At 40.5% G+C, this 6109-nt stretch overlaps 1 pseudogene; it reads left to right on the top strand.

Annotated features, from left to right (window-relative positions):
• Positions 1-248: 248 nt before the first annotated feature.
• LOC102264504 (olfactory receptor 5W2-like) lies at positions 249-931 on the top strand (annotated as a pseudogene).
• The last annotated feature ends 5178 nt before the right edge of the window (positions 932-6109 follow it).

Below are 6109 nucleotides of genomic sequence, written 5' to 3'. Positions count from 1 at the left end.
GTCACTGTCCACAGTGATTTTGGAGCCCAAGAAAATAAACTCTGTCACCATTTCCATTCTTTCCCCATCTATTTGCTATAAAGTGTTGGGATAGAATGCCATGATCTTAGTTTTTTGAATGTTGAATTTTAAGCCAAGTTTTTTACTCTCCTCTTTCACTTTCATCAAGAGGCTCTTTAGTTCTTCTCCGCTTTCTGCCATAAGGGTGGTGTTATCTGCATATCTGAGGTTATTGATATTTCTCCCTATTTGCCAAGAACAAGTCGATGTGTTCCCATGGTTGTGCTCTGCAATTCTTGGTCTTCTGTATCTTTGCCGATTCTGAGTGTCTCCTGCTGGCAGTGATGGCCTATGACCAGTACAAGGTTGTCAAGCAGCCCCTTGCTCTATGCAGTCAGCATGTCCAGCAGGGTGTGCTCCCTGCTCATGCCTGGGGTTTTCCTGGTGGGGATACCAGTTTCTCAGATACACACGCCATTAGCATTCCATTTATGTTTCTGTGGGTCAAATGTGATTGACCATTTTTTTCTGTGATTTACCTCTGTTTTTTTTTTTTTCCCGTCCTGCTCAGATATACAGGTCAATGAGTTAATGATGGTCATGCTTTGGGTTTTATTGAACTTAGTACTCTTTCAGGGGCCCTTGCTCTTATTTTTATATCATCCTTTCAGTCTTGAAGATCCACTCTGCTGAAGGGAGAGTCAAAGCTTTTACCACCTGCACCTTCCACTTAACTGCAGTGTCAATCTTCCAGGGAACTCTACTTTTTATGTGTTTCAGGCCAAGTTCATCCTACTCTCTAGATGAAGACAAAATGACCTCTTTGTTTTACACTCTTGTGATTCCCCTGCTAAGCCCTCTGATATTTAGCCTATGGAACAAGTATGTGAAAGAGGCCTTAGTAAAATTGAAAGCTAAACTATATTTTTAAATATTTGTACTATGCATATGTGGCTACAACCACACACATATAGTAATTTTTTAATTAAAATTTTATGGCATGACACATGAGAAACAATTTTATCAAGTTCCTAAGTGAATAATTATTTGTATTAAACTCCACTGTTAAGAATGAAAGAGGAAATGGCAACCCACTCCAGTATTCTTGCCTGGAAAATCCCTGTAGAGAGAAGAGCCTGGTGAGCTACAATCCATGGGGTTGCAAAGAGTCAGACATGACTGAGTGACTAAGAACAGCTTCACTGTTAAGAAATATTGCAAGTTTCCTCAGATATCATGCTTAGTATGTGGGCAGGGTTTATATATGGAACTTACTGCTTTTGAAAAACCTTTTGACTTTTCCACTTATGTTAATTTTTGGTTCATTTGTCATTCAAACATTATTTCACTCTCACTAAAACATTATGCAATGTCTTAAAGGTTTTGTCATAAAGTAAATCAAATATTTACTGAGCGATCTTTCAGAACTCAGGTTTTTTATTTTTTATAGCACATCTTATAGATTCTATACTGATGAATTTAAGCTGATAGTAGTAGTAGACATTAATGAACTAAGCAGTTTAGTAATAAACGAGCCACAAAATCATCATGAGATAAAAAATTTATGGGCATTTGAAAAACATTATGGCATGTTAGGAAAACTTTTTATTTTGGAAAAAGCTATAAACTTATAAAACTTTTATTTTATATAAAAGATGTATAGGTTTCTATTTCTACCATATTTTATCAGTTCACCAAATTCTTTTGAAACTGTTGCTCATAAAAGGCAGCCTAACTGAAAATATTGTCTGAAAATTAAAGTCTAAGGCAAACAGGGCATCAGTGGATTGGCAGGTATTGTGCAGTAAATACACATGTAATCTAGTTAATTTGTCTCCATTTAAATGTCAGATGTATATTCAGTTCAGTTCAGTTCAGTCACTCAGTCGTGTCCAACTCTTTGTGACCCCATGAATCGCAGCATGCCATGCCTCCCTGTCCATTACCAACTCCCGGAGTTAACTGAGACTCATGTCCATCGAGTCAGTGATGCCATCCAGCCATATCGTCTTCTGTCGTCCCCTTCTCCTCCTGCCCCCAATCCCTACCAGCATCAAAGTCTTTTCCAATGAGTCAACTCTTTGCAAGAAGTGGCCAAAGTACTGGAGTTTCAGCTTTAACATCATTCCTTCCAAAGAACACCCAGGGCTCATCTCCTTCAGAACGGACTGGTTGGATCTCCTTGCAGTTCAAGGCACCCTCAAGAGTCTTCTCCAACACCACAGTTCAAAAGCATCAATTCTTCGGCGCTCAGCCTTCTTCACAGTCCAACTCTCACATCCATACATGACCACAAGAAAAACCATAGCCTTGACTAGGTGAAACTTTGTTGGCAAAGTAATGTCTCTGCTTTTGAATATGCTATCTAGGTTGGTCATAACTTTCCTTCCAAGGAGTAAGCGTCTTTTAATTTCATGGCTGCAGTCACCATATGCAGTGATTTTGGAGCCCAGAAAAATAAAGTCTGACACTGTTTCCACTGTTTCCCCATCTATTTCCCATGAAGTGGTGGGACCAGATGCCATGATCTTCGTTTTCAGAATGTTGAGCTTTAAGCCAACTTTTTCACTCTCCACTTTCACTTTCGTCAAAAGGCTTTTGAGTTCCTCTTCAGTTTCTGCCATAAGGGTGGTGTCATCTGCATGTCTGAGGTTATTGATATTTCTCTTGGCAATCTTGATTCCAGCTTGTGCTTCTTCCAGTCCAGCATTTCTCATGATGTACTCTGCATAGAAGTTAAATAAGCAGGGTGACAATATACAACCTTGACGTACTCCTTTTCCTATTTGGAACCAGTCTGTTGTTCCATGTCCAGTTCTAACTGTTGCTTCCTGATCTGCATACAGATTACTCAAGAGGCAGATCAGGTGGTCTGGTATTCCCATCTCTTTCAGAATTTTCCACAGTTTATTGGGATCCACACAGTCAAAGGCTTTGGCATAGTCAATAAAGGAGAAATAGATGTTTTTCTGGAACTCTCTTGCTTTTGCCGTGATCCAGCAGATGTTGGCAATTTGATCTCTGGTTCCTCTGCCTTTTCTAAAACCAGCTTGAACATCAGGAAGTTCATGGTTCATGTATTGCTGAAGCCTGGCTTGGAGAATTTTGACCAGTACTTTACTAGCGTGTGAGATGAGTGCAATTGTGCAGTACTTTGAGCATTCTTTGACATTGCCTTTCTTTGGGATTGGAATGAAAACTGACCTTTTCCAGTCCTGTGGCCACTGCTGTTTTCCAAATTTGCTGGCATATTAGTGCAGCACTTTCACAGCATCATCTTTCAGGATTTGAAATAGTTCAACTGGAATTCCATCACCTCCACTAGCTTTGTTCATAGTGATGCTTTCTAAGGTCCACTTGACTTCACATTCCAGGATGTCTGGCTCTAGGTCAGTGATCACACCATCATGATTATCTGGGTCGTGAAGATCTTCTTTGTACAGTTCTTCTGTGTATTCTTGCCGTCTCTTCTTAATATCTTCTACTTCTGTTAGGTCCATATCATTTCTGTCCTTTATCGAGCCCATCTTTGCATGAAATGTTCCTTTGGTATCTCTGATTTTCTTGAAGAGATCTCTAGTCTTTCCCATTCTGTTGTTTTCCTCTACTTCTTTGCATTGATTGCTGAAGAAGGCTTTCTTATCTCTTCTTGCTAGTCTTTGGAACTCTGCATTCAGATGCTTACATCTTTCCTTTTCTCCTTTGCTTTTTGCTTCTCTTCTTTTCACAGCTATTTGTAAGGCCTCCCCAGACAGCCATTTTGCTTTTTTGCATTTCTTTTCCATGCGGATGGTCTTGATCCCTATCTCCTGTACAATGTCACGAACCTCATTCCATAGGCAGTCTATCTATCTAGGCCCTTAAATCTATTTCTAACTTCCACTGTATAATCATAAGGGATTTTATTTAGGTCATACCTGAATGCTCTAGTGGTTTTCCCTACTTTCTTCAATTTATGTCTGAATTTGGCAATAAGGAGTTCATGGTCTGAGCCACAGTTAGCTCTTGGTCTTGTTTTTGCTGACTGTATAGAGCTTCTCCATCTTTGGCTGCAAAGAATATAATCAATCTGATTTCGGTGTTGACCATCTGGTGATGTCCATGTATAGAGTCTTCTCTTGTGTTGTTGGAAGAGGGTGTTTGCTATGACCAGTGCATTTTCTTGGCAAAACTCTATTAGTCTTTGCCCTGCTTCATTCCGTATTCCAAGGCCAAATTTGCCTGTTACTCCAGGTGTTTTTTGACTTCCTACTTTTGCATTCCAGTCCCCTATAATAAAAAGCTACTCCACGTCCAAGGTCAGGGGCAGCGATGAGAGGAGTTACCCAGATTCCGAGGTCGGGACAGTGGCCGGGAGGAGCTACTCCATGCCCCCAAGCCCAAGGCCAAGGGCAGCGGCTGGGAGGAGCAACCCCACACCCGAGGCCAGGGGCGGCGGCCAGGTGGACCCACCCCACGTCCAAGGAGCCGTGGCTGTGTGGGCGCAGGAGGGCCTAGAGGAGCTATCCCACCTTGAAGGTCAGGAAGGGCAGTGGTGAGGAGATACCCCTTGTCCAAGGTAAGGAGCAGCGGCTGTGCTTTCCTGGAGTAGCCGTGAAAAGATACTCCATGCCCAAGGTAAGAGAAACCCAAGTAAGATGGTAGGTGTTGCAAGAGGGCATCAGAGGGCAGACACACTCAAATCATACTCACAGAAAACTAATCAATCTAATCACATTAGGACCACAGCCTTGTCTAACGCAATGAAACTAAGCCATGCCCGTGGGGCAACCCAAGATGGGCGGGTCATGGTGGAGAGATCTGACAGAATGTGGTCCACTGAAGAAGTGATTGGCAAACCACTTCAGTATTCTTGCCTTGAGAACCCCACGAACAGTATGAAAAGGCAAAATGATAGGATACTGAAAGAGAAACTCCCCAGATCAGTAGGTGCCCAATATGCTACTGGAGATAAGTGGAGAAATAACTCCAGAAAGAATGAAGGGATGGAGCCAAAGCAAAAAGAATACCCAGCTATGGATGTGACTGGTGATAGAAGCAAGGTATGATGCTGTAAAGATCAATATTGCATAGGAACCTGGAATGTCAGGTCCATGAATCAAGGCAAATTGGAAGTGGTCAAACAAGAGATGGCAAGAGTGAATGTCAACATTCTAGGAATCAGTGACCTAAAATGGACTGGAATGGGTGAATTTAACTCAGATGACCATTATATCTACTACTGTGGGCAGGAATCCCTCAGAAGAAATGGAGTAGCCATCATAGTCAACAAAAGAGTCCAAAATGCAGTACTTGGATGCAATCTCAAAAACCGACAGAATGATCTCTGTTCGTTTCCAAGGCAAACCATTCAATATCACAGCAATCCAAGTCTATGCCCCAATCAGTAACACTGAAGAAGCTGAAGTTGAATGGTTCTATGAAGACCTACAAGACCTTTTAGAACTAACACCCAAAAAAGATGTATATTACAGCATCTAAAGACTGATGTGACCTACATATTTGTCCATTTTATTGGATCTAATAAATATGATATGAAAAAAAATTAAGCCAATTAAATGGAAGTCAAAAATAGTATTGAAGCAGACAACATTTGATTACAATAGGCTTCCTCATCTGAAATTGGATAACTTAAAGAAGAATTGAGTGTTTTTTAGGAAATTCACAATTCAAATCCAAGTTGTGGCAATGGCATGGAGTTACTCTTCTATTCCATGAAAATTCTTGAAATTCCACAAAAATAGGGAACAGCATATCAAAAGACTCTGATGTATTCTAGGCTGTCTACTTCAGTCCTCATCACTAACTTTCCTTCTTCTTTCCATAACACATCCCTCTTACACGTCACCAGTGACTGATGGAAAATATCTGTAATGTCAGTTGTTACTTCTCGTCTTTCATTTCTAATTTTATTGACTTGAGTCTTCTCTTTGCTTCTCTTGATGAGTCTGACTGAAGGTTTATCAACTTTATATTCTAAAAGAACCAGCTTTTAATTTCACTGACCTTTGTTATTATTTTCTTTATGTTTTTCATTTATTTATGCTCTGATCTTTATGTTTTGGTTCCTTCTATTAACATCAGGTTTTGTTTATTCTTTCTCTAGTTG

The sequence above is a fragment of the Bos mutus genome, unplaced genomic scaffold, assembly GCF_027580195.1.
Source record: "Bos mutus isolate GX-2022 unplaced genomic scaffold, NWIPB_WYAK_1.1 CTG219, whole genome shotgun sequence".
Classification (NCBI taxonomy): Eukaryota; Metazoa; Chordata; class Mammalia; order Artiodactyla; family Bovidae; genus Bos; species Bos mutus.
The sequence above is the reverse complement of the archived record's forward strand: the minus strand, read 5'-3'. Positions and strand labels throughout refer to the sequence as shown.